The sequence below is a fragment of the Mesocricetus auratus genome, unplaced genomic scaffold, assembly GCF_017639785.1.
Source record: "Mesocricetus auratus isolate SY011 unplaced genomic scaffold, BCM_Maur_2.0 Super-Scaffold_100676, whole genome shotgun sequence".
Classification (NCBI taxonomy): Eukaryota; Metazoa; Chordata; class Mammalia; order Rodentia; family Cricetidae; genus Mesocricetus; species Mesocricetus auratus.
Genome location: NW_024429266.1, coordinates 14,666,859 through 14,681,595, shown reverse-complemented (window position 1 = coordinate 14,681,595; position 14,737 = coordinate 14,666,859). Strand labels below are relative to the sequence as shown.

Here is a 14,737-nt window from a genome sequence, read left to right as displayed (position 1 = left end):
GAATGAACTTTGGGAGCCCATTCCACATGGAGGGATGCTCTCTCAGCCTGGACACATGGGGAAGGGCCTAGGTCTTGCCCTGGATGAAGTGACAGACTCCAGAGATCCCCCCATGGAGGGCCTCACCCTCCAAGGGAAGAGAGGTGGGAGGGGGAGCTGGGATTGACATGTCAAGCATTCATGTTTCTAATTTAAATAAAAACATATATTGAGGAAAAAAAGAAGTATGATTTGAGGTAGTGATGGCTGCACAGCAGTATGGATATATTCAATGACAAGGACCTGCACACTTAAAGATGGTTAAAACCATTGATTTTAATATATACACACACACACACACACACACACACACACACACACACACACATCACAAAAGGCATCTAATTACAGTTCCACTATTCCATCCAAAGGCTCATTCAAAATGCAAAATCCCAGAAACTTAGGTAAAAAAGCTTAGTTCTGAGGGGGAAAGGACCCATCTTTCTGGTTAGTGCTCTTTTCCTTACAAAAGTAAATGTAAGGTCAGGAGTGTTCCCTTGACCCAGCTCTCTACTGAGTTATCTAAGCAGACATGGTGGATATTGCAGGCCTCTTAGAAGCCCCAGGAGATTGCAATCCATACTCAGCCTTTCATGGCATGTCCTTCAGGACACTCTACCCCTCAGTAGCCCTTCCCAGGTCTACCCTGGAGTATCAGGAATCAGAGACTGGCTCATCACGCTGCAAGTCAGGTGTCACCTGCAGGGTAACTGGGGCTTCAGGGCAAAGGCGCTGGGCAGTGAGGGAGCACTGGGCAGCAGGTTTCTGATTAGGCTACTGTTAGAGGGCACACGGGATGCTAGCCCTCCCTGGGATGCATGCTTTTCCCTGCCTCATCTTCTGCGGTGGGCATTTTTCCTGATGCTTCAGAGCCAAGTGCTCGAGGCATGTTACATGGTCAACTCCCACATTTGAGTGGAGGGTTAAAACTTCCTCAGGCAGTTCAGGGCTTGTTTGAAAGGCAGGGAAGATCCTGACCGGCACGTGAAGTTTGCACCCTGGGTTGAGAACAAGGGGCACTTAGTTCCCCTGCCACCTCCCCTTATACCAGGCAGGTTAAAATAACAGGGTGAGAAGGAAAACATGAAGAAACTTCAAAAACTGGGTAGTGAATGCACTTAGAAAGCTGAGGCAGGAGGATTGCAATGAGTTTAAGGTATGAGATCACGACGTGTGTGTGTGTGTGTGTGTGTGTGTGTGTGTGTTAAAGAAACACAGGTAAAAGTATGACCTTGAAAAATTAAAATATTAGAAACTGTGAGTAGGTTAGACAGAACACATTTATCTAAATGTTCCTCATACTCATTAACCAAACACTCACGCTTGGCAACACCACATCACGGAAGACCCGCTCCCTCTTCAAAAGGCTTCTATGAGATCACTGACAATAACTACGATTTCTTTTTGGCTGGCAGCATGCTTTCACCTTATGTAATCACTGTTCATCTTATGTGAGTCAACAGCGGGAGGGAACATTTTCCCTGAGGAAAACCAACATGTGCATTGGGGCAGGGCAAAGGGAGAGGTCTGTTGTCAGGCTCATCCTCCAGGCCACTGAGCCATGCAAACTCTTGTGTGTGAGCGGTCCCCGTCCCCTCCCCAGAAGGCCAGCACCTCCAACACCAAGACAGAAGCGAAGACTCAAGGCAGCCGAGTGTCAGTGTCAAGACACAGGAGGACGCCCAAGGTAAAGGCTGAGAACCAAGGCCTTGCCCATCGAGGAGTGATCAGGATAGCTGGGAAGAGCCAGCCACACCCACAGGTGTCTGCAAGCTCCAAGCCACCCTGCAGAGCTCCCAGCCCTCTCTGGCAGACACTCCACCAAGGGGTCATGCACGGGCACCGGCTGGCAATGCCCGGCAGACTGAATGCCCCTGGAGTCTGTGTGTAAGGACTGACAACAATAGAGTCTGCAGACAAGAAAATCCACGGTAGGCATTCCCCCAGGGAAAATGTTATGCTGGGCTGGGGCCAGGCCTGCAACACCTGTGAGCAAGTGGGTTCCAGAATGAAAAGTCATGGGCTGCCTTCTCTAAGGTTTGGCTCACTATGTCTCACCAAGTGAAAAGAAGATAAGGAGACATCTTCCTGCTAAGAGCCCGCGCTTAACTGACAAGTGACGTCCATTCATCTCTCATCTGCCTTTGGGAAAGGCAAGAAGATCACTAACCCTCAGTCAAAAGTACAATGCGACCAACATGACTCTTACAAGGACACAGTCCTCACATTATGCTACCCAGAGACAATGATACAATCATAAGAACATACCACAATACAATCACTAGGTGGCTATTACTTAAAAATAAAAAATCAATTTGGCAAGGATGTGGAGACATTGGAAACTTCATGAAATGCTGAGGAGCATGTACAATGGTGCAGTTGCTACTGAAAAACAGTTATATAAAAAAATAGTTAAAAAGAATCACTTGGATACTCAGCAGTGCTGTTCCTAGGTACATGCAGAACACCAAAAACAGGAGACTGAACACATAAACAGTGTCCATGTGCACAGAAGAACAATTATATGGTCAAACAGCCAGAGGAAACAGAACAAGTACCTACCAACAGATGAATGATACAGATACTGCAGTCCACACACATATACAGACAGACAGACATGCATGCACGCATGCACACACATAGGATTCAATCACAAGGAGTAATTTCTGATACATGCTACAGTGTGGATAACCCTTGAAGACATCATGCTGTGTAAACAAAGATAAACACAGAATACCAAACACTGTGTGGTACCACTTACACAGAGCTATCAAATACAGAATGGGACAGAGGTTTTATTGGGGGGGGGTCAGGCAAGGAAAACATTTTACAAATGCCGGTGATGGCTGCACAGGATTACAAATGCAATGAATGGCAATGAATCACACTCTTAGAAATGATTGAAAGGGAGACTGTGGACAGGACATGGTGGCCAGGCACATGCCTGGCATGAGCCAGGCCCTGGGGTCAATCTCCAGCACCAAGACAATGAAAAACAAACAGAAGAGGCTCCAGAGGTTAAAGTTATACATTTACAGTTTTGGTTGTAAGCCTAGCCTTTACTGGCTGAGCCATCTCTTCTCCAACCCAAAGCTATACATTTGCGTTATATATTTTACCACATACATGCATGCCACATCCCCAAAAATGAAACAGAAAATTCAAATGACCAAACATAAAATCAAAACCCAAGTAAGAAAATTATATTAAAGTTACAAGCATAATGAGATTACTCAAAAACACGAAGAGTGAGTCTAAGACAAGGCATACATACTTCCTTGGTCTATGGGGGTGTCACCCAGTGTACAACACTTTCTTAGCCACAAGAAGCTCTAAGTTACAATTATGGCACCTCTTTTAAAAACAACAGTATCTGAGAGGAGTTGGGGGAAGAGAAAAATACAATCAAAATATACTGTATAAATATGATTTGTCTCAAACTCTCAGAGAATGCATAATTAATTGTCTTAGTTAGGGTTCCTATTGCTGTGGTGAAACACCATGGCAAATCAGGGAGGAAAAGGTTCACTTGGCTTGTGCTTCCACGTCGCTGTTCATCTTTGGGAAAAGTCAGGACAGGAACTCAAGCTGGGTAGGAACCTAGAGGCAGAAGCTGATGCAGAGGCCATGGAGGGTGCTGCTTACTGGCTTGCTCCTCTTGGTTCGCTCAGCCTGCTTTCTGACAGATTCCAGGACCACCAGCGCAAGGGTGGCACCACCCACAATGGACTGGGCCCTCCCCCATCAATCACTAATTAAGAGAATGCCCTATAGGCTTGCCTACAGCCTGATCTTATGGAAACATTTTCTTAATAAAGGCTCCCTCTGCTCTGATGACCATATCTTGTATCAAGTTGACACAAAACTAGCTAGCACAACAACAATTTTCATTGTTTGTTTTTTGTTTTGTTTTTGTTTTGTTTTGTTTTTGAGACAGGGCTTTTCTGTGCAACAGTCCTAGCTACCCTACTCACTCTGTAGACCAGGCTGGCCTCGAACTCACAGAGATCCGCCTTCCTCCACCTCCCGAGTGCTGGGATTAAAGGCGTGCGCCACCACTGCCCAACTAACATTATTTTTTAAACTTATTAAGTATATACTTGCTGGCATAAACTTCATAAAAACCTCTTGTGATAGGTGATACTATACCTCTTTTTAAGTTTAGTGATCCCCAGATAAGTGGTTAAGTATTTCGTCCAAGGTCACACAGCTAGGAAATACCAAATCCTAGATAATTATATCTAGGAAGCTGGGACTCCAGAAGTGACATCTTTAACAACGAAGCTGTGGCTAGTGGAAAATAGGAGGAGGAGGAGAAAATAGGAAAATAAGGCAAGAGATTGTGCAAGCAATTATAGGCTAAAGAAATGAGAGTGATAGGGGTCGATGAAGCCAACAAATTCTTATTTCAAAGTCAAACGCAAACTGTTGAATAAACAGTACAGAACATGACTGATCTTTAGGCTCATCCAAATCTCTTCTAGGGAAGCAATAAGGGAGAGAGTGCGGGGTCTGAGGCTACAAGATCCGATTTTAAATCCTGACTTGATTACTTATTTAGCTTAGTTCTCCATTCACAAGCATTTATTAACTCTGCAAGGCCCCTGGCAATGCGCCGCAGGTTGCCTTAAAGGTTGAATACCACTTCCTCTGCTCTAAAATGGGAATGACACATCTGCCTCAGAAGGTTGGTATGAAAGTCACAGACACAAGGTGTGACTGCTCCTGACTCCTGGTTGGCACTTAATAATCACTGATTGAAGACAGACTCTTGCCTAATTCCTCAGAACAAGAATTTTTGATAATGATTAAGATACATAAATCTTGGTGCCTGCCTTGTCAATAGAGGCATTGTGAGAGCCAGGCTGCAGACAGGAGGCGCAAACAGCTGCTTAGCTCCTGGTGCCCCTCCCTGTTTCCTACCCTCAAGCCAGGCAGATGGGACACCGAGAAGTCAGCTCTATTCAGTTCTTCCCAGAAGAGGAGGAGATAGAAAAGGGAGTGAAGAAAGAGGAGAGAGGGGGTTAAAAAATGTGGAGACAGAGACCAGAAGTCATCATCTTTTCCCTAGTCTCTCTCTCTCTCTCTCTCTCTCTCTCTCTCTCTCTCTCTCTCTCTCTCTCTCTCTCTCTCTCTCTCTCTCTCTCTCTCTCTCCCTTCCCCCCCCCCTCTCTCAGGGGAGGAGTGTGATCCAGGGTTCTCACCTTCCATTTTTCCCTACTAAGTCCCAGAGTGTCCCAACCAAAGATGATTTGGGGTAACAAAATTCATGCCCTCCCTTACACAATGGACCTTTTATTTTATAACACAGTCAAAAATTAATTAAGGAATTTCATTTCTAGGCTCCTCACTAGCTAAGATAACAGAGATTCACTGTTGATAACTCTCTAGGCTCCTCCTGACTAGTAAACTGCAGGAAGTCGATGGGCATATTTGGTATTGCCCAGGACCAATGAATACTTATCAAATCCTTTCCTTAGGCTTGAAACACACAGAAAGCTGGGAAATGAGACAATTACATTCTACATCCCACACAGACTGAAAGCATAGGGCACTACTTTACTTCATCCAAGTCCGTGACAGCACCAAGAGGCCCACTACTCAGCAATATATCCATAGCCGAGCCCCAGGAAAGAAAGGTCTGGAGTTCCACTCATCTGACAGAGGGGACAGAGATGATGCCATGCACTCCTAAGATCCCTACAGAGCAACATCAGGGCCAGATCAGTTACAAACACCGCATTCCAACTGATTCACCTGAACATCTCCGAACTTGACAGTGTGAATTAAGTGACATCCCAGCAAGGACTGCTAGTGAGGAAGTTTTGTGTCAATAGAAGAGGAATTGCACCAAGAGGAAAAGTACGCCAGGCAAGTCTCAACATGCCTACCTACCCACAACTTTGGTTCCCATAAGCACCTTCTCTTCCTGCCAAGCCATCTTCTACCTACCAGGCTGTCAGTGATTTGTGACTTTCCCCCAGCTCTGGGTGTTATGGAAGAGACTGTGTTGAACTCGTCGTTATTGGAACCAAGGGACACAAGAAACTGATCCCATTTTGGAGGTGGGGAGTTTTTATATTAGGCGCCCTTCCCCAAATCGAAGAACCAAGCCTCTTTTGTATCATGATCCTGGCTCTGCAAGCTGTGGTTTGAATGTAGAAACAAGAATAATACTACACAGTGATGACTAATGCATTGCAAGGAAGACAGAAAGTGTCTTCAATGGTTTCCAGGATCCTGCTTTTGAACTACAAATGGGAGTCAGGCAGAGGTCACGTCTGGGTCTGGTACTCCTCAGGACTGAAGACCCTTCCATGAGTAATATTCCCAGATCGTTCCTGTCTTTGCATGGCATGACTCCTTCTCTAGAGAGCTGGCAACTACTTGGCACAGAATATTGCCCTGCAGGGAAGAGAGAGAGCGGGGTTCCTCTGGAACCCTCTCCCATCACTTAAAATAAAAGATGTAGCCAGTCTCTGGAAGCTCCTTTCCTGCTGTGGTTGTAGATCATATCCTGAGAAGATACGATGAGTGCTCTGCAACACCATCTCCAGCACCTCGTACATTCTGCAGCCTTTAGCAGAGTTCCTAGCCTTTCGAGGATTGCATTTCTAGACCCATACCTATTGCTGCAGAGACAGTACCAAGTTCTTTACAACATTAAGCAGGAAGTTGAGCTTGTTCGGCCAAGTGGGAGACAGATTTCAGTGTAGAGGGCAGGAAGACCATTTCCTTGACGCCTCCTTCACCTGTTCCCACCACAGGGTACACATGCAGACATCTCAGTGGTACTCTGCACAATATAGGTGTGCCAAGGACTCAACAAAGGAAAATAAGGTGTGAAGAGAAGAGGCAGCTCATTGGTAGAGGGCTGGTGGGCGGGGCCTTACAAGAAGACAGAAAAGGGCAAAGAAATCTCAAGTGAATCACAGAGGTGTTGGAAATAGAACAGCAAACAACCAGGGCACCACAGGTTTCTAATTCCCACTCCATTAGGCTTGGAGTATCCCAACACAAAGTTCTTACCTACTCTCAAAAGCCCCGCGGGGCAGCAAGTGTATCTATGCAACCACAGCGCCATCTAGTGGAGTGGTGGAATTTTTTTTTCTTAAATGACCTAGTCAGAATCATTCAGGATCAATTCTATATTGAAAAGATTCCAGGCAATAAATCCAGGTGACAGAACGTGCTACCAATAAACACGTTCAGCATAAGTTCACAGGTTTTATGGGTCACTTCTTCTCAAAGCAAGGGCGAGGGACCTGCTGCCTGAATTCACCACTTCCTCTTACACCCTTCCCACTAGCCCAGCTCCCACTAAGACTTCCAGTGAACACAGTCATGCAACACGAGCATAGGCTCATCATATGTGTGCGGTATAAATACCTCAGATGTAATCATGAAGCGCGAATACTCATTTTCTGCTGCTCTTTGACACCCACAGTTTCCCCTATGAAACTCCCTAATAAGAAATCCAAGAGTGTAAATTTCTCTGTCGATATTAGGCCATGGGACGCAGCCAGTGTTATCAGCTCTTCGGTGTCCTTGGATACAAGTTCTGGGGAGCGAAAGTGCATACTATGTTTGACTTAGGCCTGAACTGGAATCTGGAACCGCTGGCCTGATATCTAATCTCTGCCTGTGTTGTTCCCGCGTGTAACATGGGAGCGGAGCCGCTGATGTCACAGGGCTGTTGTGGAGACGACTTGGGAACGGGTAGACTGACAGCTGGGAGATGCTGCACACTAATTCCTTTTCTGTTGCCCTCTGATTACATCTAGGAGAGAGGCAACGGGTCTCTGTCTCGGTGAAGCTGTCACAGGAAGACTTCCCGCTTCTAAACGAGAGAACAGAAAAGCCTTCCGAATTCCTGGTTCTCAAGCCACCCCAGCCCGAGCCAGTTTCTACTTGAAAGTCAACCAATTAATGAATGAAGGGTGAAGATGGAATTCTGCCAGCCACGATACCGGGTGAGTTCCTAACACATTTGACTTTAATTCATGTGTACTGTAATCCTGTGGGTAAAAGGACTGTAAACGTTGTTCTGCTTTTTCTTATACTTCAAAGGGAAGCAATTTAATGGCCATGAGTTATGGTCCCTCCATCACAGCGTAACTAAGAAACACAACTGTTTCTGGCAACCTGGCTCCTTCACCAAAAGAACTTCAAGGCAAGAATTTTAAACAAAATAACTTTTCTGGGTTCTTGGGCTTTCCTTGTGCAGGAGGAGACACTGCCCTTAGGAGCCCTGAGAACTGGAGTTCACACTGAAGGCTAAATAAGGTTAAGACCTGGTTGAGCTGGGGTTGAAGCAACCCATAAAATGTGGGGGTCACCCATAAGGTGCAGAGGAAGTAAACGCTGTTTCCCTGGGAGGTCGGTGCATACAGATACTTCCAGAGACAAAACAATGGAGATTGGAACATTTTCAATGGATAATATCCAAAGCAATGAAAAGGCCAGTCTTGTTGGGGTACAACTGCAGCCCCAGCATACAGGAGGCCAAGACAAGAGAATTCAGAGTGTGAGCCAGCTAGTCTGGGCCATATAGCAAAATTCTGCCTGGGGGGGGGTGTTATACAAATACAGACTCTTCCATTTTTTTTTCATCATTTGCTGTCCAACAGGGAAACCATAAAACACTCTCCTTGCAGGATACAAAGTACAGCTTTTCTTCCTGGGTGACAGAGCCACACTGGAACAGGAAGCGATGGCATATGGTGGAGCGATTTCATTATCATGACCTGGACTTCGGACTTGATTTGTGATCCTAATTTCTTAGCTCAATACCTGTCAAGTTTTAGACAACTTCCTTAAGCTCTGGTTTGCTCATCTACTTGGGGAAGAGCACTGCACCTCGACACAGGGCTGCCACGAAGAAAGACTGGACTCTGTGAGCACAGGAGATGAATACTGCCTTGGGGAGTTGCCGTCCTCAGACATGCTGAAAGCAACCAGTCATCTGGGCCAGGCTGGAGGACATGAGGAGGTGGAGCCAAAATGGCATTACAACAAAACAAAACAAAAGACCCTAATGATCAGTTCACTACTCAGTCTTCTCAAACAGAATCTGATGAAAACCACACAGGAGGAGGGCATTCGATGGATGCCAAGTTCTTCATACCTCCAGCCAGTTATCACTTGGTGTCACGGAAGAAAGACATAGTGCGTGCGTGGGCGTGTGTGCGTGCGTGCGTGTGTGTCCAGTGTCCAGGCAGAGTATTGGAGGAACCAGTAAGTGGTGAGAGATAGCTCAATAAATGGGCCACTGTGTATCTGCTCCCATCAAGGGGCAGCTGAGGCAGCCTCTGTTTTCCCAGATGGAAATCTTGGCTGAAAGGGAAGAGACCTGCCTTTCCCCATAAATTTAGAAAACATGTGCAGAAATTGGGCTGTGATACACAAGCCGTGTATAATTCTGATTACTCTCAAGGCTGTTTTAAAAAGGAATTGTGGGTACAGCTGAGTGGCAGAGTGTTGTGGAGCACACTGAAGGCCCTGGGTTCCATCCCCAGGATAGTAAAAACACAACAAATCAAGAGGAAGCTGGATTCAGTCAAGGGCTTTCCCATGTGCGAATCAAGCAACACTTCAGTAGCTGGCCGGTGCTGAACCCCCGACCTGTCACATAGCAGAACGCCTGTGTTTCGGCCCACAGGGCACACAGGTGGCACAGACAACAGAGGCGGCACGTCTGTGTCTCTAGGCACAGACAACAGAACTGTCCAGCTTTGACAACATCGCCAACACAATGAACACCCGGGGCGGAGCTATCGGTGATCAGACAAGATGAAGGGATGCAGAGCTCGAGCGAGATACAGGAGCGCTAGCTCTGTCTAGTTCAAAAGCAGAGAGATCTGCCAGTGGAGGAGGTCAGGGGTCACAGACGAGGTTCCTTCCTGAGCTCTCTCACTTGCCTTCCTGCTTTCATAGTTATACTCTGCTGAGAGGGACGCCCTCCAGGATTCAGCACCAAGGAAAGATGTGTTATTGCCCTGTATATTAAAGTGAGTGTTAGAGAGCTCCCAGCAATGCGGCTGGGCCTCCCCAACTCCCCTGCAACTCCCCTGCTCCCCTCTCCACCTTACGGGCTAGACCACATTTGTCCTGCTCGATCCATAAACAGTAAGAGCTTAAAGGGTCCAGGTTTGCTTCTGACTTGGCTTAGTGGGGGTCTCTGGGAGGCACTGCCTCTCCTGCCTGCTCAGGTATTTTTCTCAGTGGTTTCCGGAGCCCCATGTAGAGGGTGCTACATGAATGCCAACATGTGTGAATGCATGTTTTAGTGCATGTTCAAGGTGAATGCTGGAGTCGTAGCAATTCAGGACTGGGGGAGCAGTCACCTCTACAGCCTTCCCTCCCTCTCTCAGGCAGTACCTCAGGGCCCCAGGCTGCTTGTCTGAGTGTCACCTTGAGTGAATGACAATCATTTGTTTGCTGATCCAGTGCTCCTCTTTTGACCCACCCCTCAGGAAATTATAAACCACAGGGTTAATTCTATTGAGATCTGCTCCTTCCCAGGTGCCACATTCTGCACTAGAGTGAGAATCTGGTCCCTGAGACATAGAGACAAGGGTTGCTAGCAGTGTGACTTTGGGCAGGTCATTAAGTCTCCTGGTTTCCTACCTCTGGCCAAAAACCAAGGAAAACACAGTTACTGCGAAATGCCTGGCCCCATGCAGTCTACACACAGTGGATGTTGACTGTAAGTAATTCGACAAAACTCACAGAGAATCCACGGCAGTGAATAACCTTGAGCTGTTCAAGCAGCCCGTGTTCAAAGTGCTTTCACAGAGTCCTTCGCAATGAGCACACGCTCTGGGCGAAGTTATAAATACCCATGGGCTTCTGTAATGGGGCAAACACTAGCATGTAAAGGCTTACTGGTTTGTCTACGTTGCTTTTGATGCAGAACAGGCTGAAACTGGAGATCATAATTACTCCACAGTTAAAGTGCACTTTCCATTTCTGGGAAGAGTCTATGATCCCAATTTTAATGCATTTTAAAATAAACTATGAGATTTCACTTTTCTTTAAGTCATGGAAATATTTATGAGAGTATGTTTTTAATTGACACTCTAGTTATGCTGAAATGTGTTTATAAATACATATATAGATATATACACACACAGGGATAATAAAGCAACAATTCACACTTGTTTTCATGTAAAGTGGAAAGAATTTTAGATTTTAAATAGACTGCCCACTTCCAAAACTAAAGGTGAAAAGAGTCTTAGGTCTAGGTCTCAGTCTCTCAGACTAGGTTTTAGTCTTTTTTTTTCTATTTGTTTGTTTTGGTTTTTCAAGACAGGGTTTCTCTGTAGCTTTGGAACTCACCCTGGAACTTGCACTGTAGACCAGGCTGGGCACTGAGATCTGCCTACCTCTGCCTAAGTGCTGCAATTAAAGGCGTGTGCTACCAACTCTCAGCTAGGTTTTAGTTACTGTTTGTGCATAAAACATCTTCCAAATCATACATGCGAGTATGTATGTGAGTCTGTTACAAGGCCCTCTTGAGAACAGTAGTTAAGATCATGGCAAGGGAGATGAAAATTTAAGAAAGAGCAGTGGGAATGATGTGTTTGGCTGTCCTGAAATGTTTCAGTCCTTTTCCTGGGGTCCTGAGAATCAGATCTCAGAATCAACTTTTCTGACCACTAAGGCAACGATCATCCTGTGTAAGGAGAAGACAGGACTTTTAAAGTATGGCCTCTGTTCTTGTCCCCACGCCCTTCCCCAGCTCACTAGCAGGCTGCATAGCAGAAGTGTCTCCATTCAGAGAGGAGCTCTCAGATCTATCCCAGTGTGCTAAAAGAGCAGAAGAAGACTTTTGTCCCTAGGTGGAAACATCTGCCAGAGCCAGCAGCCAGATCAACATGTCCCTAAGAGCCCGGTGCTCTGTGTGCAAGGCACAGAGACTAAAATAAAGTCCATCAGCCATCTCTCCTCTTCATTTACTACTGAGCTGCTTTACTTAAAACAAGTGCTTGCAGGAGAAATCTGAGTGCATTTTTGGCAAGGAGTTAACCAAATTATCTTTGCCTATTCATAGAATAAATACAGGGATGGAGAAAATCCAAATAGGGAAGAGAAAAGAAGATGGGGGGGATTTCAGGTCTCATCTTAACATCTTAACATATTTCTTAATTTAAAGAAATGTGGACACACTCAAGGTTTAGAACAATTATTCTGAGATGTAGCTGCTAGACGGCATCAGACAGTAACTATGCATGTCCTTGGTGGGTATTTGTGTCATCCGCACAGATATTATGTGCTGAAGATTAAGCACTGTAGGGTCAAGAGGCTTAAGGGACAGTGATGACCCCCAAGAAGAGCTTGTTTGTCCTAGTTTATCTGTGAGTCCAAAATAAAAGATTAAAGAATGTCTCATTGGTAGGGCATAAGACATGCTGCTGTGGTCTGGACATGGCTTGCTCCCTAAAGGCTGGTGCCGGGATGTCATGGCATCTGAAGGGTGTGAGACCTTTAAGAGGTAGGCATAAGAGGGAAATGGCTATCACTGGCCTTCGGAAGGGATCCATGCTGGTCTTTCAGCATGGTTAGGTCTGGCAGGTGAGGATTAGATCTTTTCTAAATCAGTGAGCCTGGCCCTTGCCTGGCCCTCCTGCTTCCTCCCTCATGACCCTTTCCACTCATCTCCACTGGGTGAGCATACCTGTCAAGGGCCGTACTAGAAACCAGACAAAGGAGTTTTCTGCCTCCAAAACTCAGAGTAAGTATCCAGCCTCTAGTTCTCTGCTGTAACAGAAGTTAAACAGACAAAAGCACATGCTCCCAGGATCACAGGCCCAAAGAGGACTAGGGAAGCCATCTTCACCGGCTAGCCATGTGTTATCCAGGGACAGCAAAGTTAACTCTTCATCTGGGATAGCAGTCTGCACTGTTACACCACGACAGACTCACACACAATCACACCGTACAGAAAGTGAGGCCACATTTCTGAGCTGATATGCCCTGGGCCCCCATCTCCTTTTCTGACTCAGAAATGAAGCTTAGAAACCTGCCAGAGGCTAGGGATCAGGTGCAAGCATCTTCTCCCTTACAGCTATAACTTCACACTAATTCCGAATTTTCTTTCACTATTCTTCCTGAGCCTGAGCCTCTCTGAGATTAAAAGGGCTACCGTGGAAATCTGCAGGTGGTGTCAATCAGTGCAGCGGAGTGAAATCCGGCAGTGGGTTAGCAGGGTCTGAATGTGAACTTTAAAGGCTGAGGAGACTCAAATGCTTGCGATGCAAGGATGTGAACCTGAGTTCAGATCTCCACTGCTGAGGTGCAAAGGCGGGTGTGGCGGTATGCATCTTTATTCCAGCACTGGGGCAGCAGAGACAGGGTCCCTGGGACTCCCTGACTGGCCAGTCTAGTTGAATTAATAATGAGCGCCAGGTCCAGTGAGAGACCACATCCCAGAAACGACAGCAGAGAGAGATTGAAGAAGCCACCAGGCATCAACTTCTGATTTCTATGTATATGTTTAAACATGTGTGTACACATCACAATCCAGGGGACACATACAGAGAAAGAAAATGAGTTACTGAGCCAGCCCACGTGAGGAAGGGGAAGAATTCAAAGGATCAGGCAGGCCACTGTCTGTCTGGAGTGGGAAGCCTTACTCACCAAGGCTAGCACAGCCTCTGAGCATCAGGATGCTGGATAAGCTTTAAAAAACAACCACAGGGTCAGAGCTTGAACTCCAGCAGCACTCGGTGCTTCCATTGGCCCTGTGTTGTCTTCCCATCCAGGTATGTGGTTTCCAGTGGAATTAGTATAGCATGGTTATTCACAGAGAGGCTACACAGCCAGCATGGGGCACAGCGATTAAATGGATTTGATGCCTCAGAAGAATCACAGAAACCTGTGCACTCGCGTGTTATCTCTTAGGGTTTTTTCCAGCTGCTCCATCACCTTCGTCTCCCTCCCTCTACAAACTCAACACCAAACACAAGAGCTGCCTTCGTGTCCTTTTAGAAGTACTGTGCACCCAGAAGCACGGTACCTCCCGCGGCTGCACAGATTCCAACCACAAGCAGCAATTAAAATGACTGATACTGGCTCTCAGCTGCTTGCTGGATGACAGACCTAAGCCACTGATGCCAGTCCTGAACACTTCCCGAAGTTTCCATCTGTAATTATCAGCTGTATTTTGTTTCTGGGGAGAAAAGGCAAACGATATGGAGTGTCATGAGCACTGCACAGTGATGACGGGACCCGGTGCCTGTCTTCAACAGATTGTTTTTTTCCTGGACACTGTGAAGACTCACACTTGATAGCCCATTTATGCTAAATTTACAAAATGATAGACAGGGTTAGGATTTCTTAGCAGAGATGTTGACTCCCGGTGTTTGTCCCCATGTTTGTATAACAGAACTTGAAGCAATTATCTGATTTAAACAAGAGGTGGTGCTGTAAATTCTCCATCTGTCCAGCCACACCACCTCCCTTCCCCAGCCCCCACCCTCACGAGAAACCTCTGTACTTCACCTCCTGGGGACATTAAGAGTTCCTGTAATCACCTCTATCAAAGCATGTGCATGCATGCGTCCCTGTGAGATAAAAGCAAGCAGGGAAATGTTCAGTGTGTGTCACCGCAGTTTTGCCAGTGGCCACCCTCTTGGTCCCCACAGTCCTCCTCCCACAATCATCTACACCTAGGCAAGAGCTACTTCCCCTAAGG

General features: G+C 46.4%; 1 protein-coding gene and 1 long non-coding RNA gene across 4 annotated transcripts in view; one reads left to right on the top strand and one right to left on the bottom strand.

Moving 5' to 3' along the window:
• The window catches only part of Smyd3 (SET and MYND domain containing 3), a 522,482-nt gene that overhangs the window by 165,114 nt on the left and 342,631 nt on the right, over positions 1 to 14,737 (bottom strand). The gene's annotated exons all lie outside the window — the stretch shown is intronic.
• LOC121136889 lies at positions 7,746 to 11,983 on the top strand. The gene is made up of 2 exons (XR_005874071.1): positions 7,746 to 8,012; positions 8,110 to 11,983. It is a non-coding gene; the product is annotated as an uncharacterized LOC121136889 (long non-coding RNA).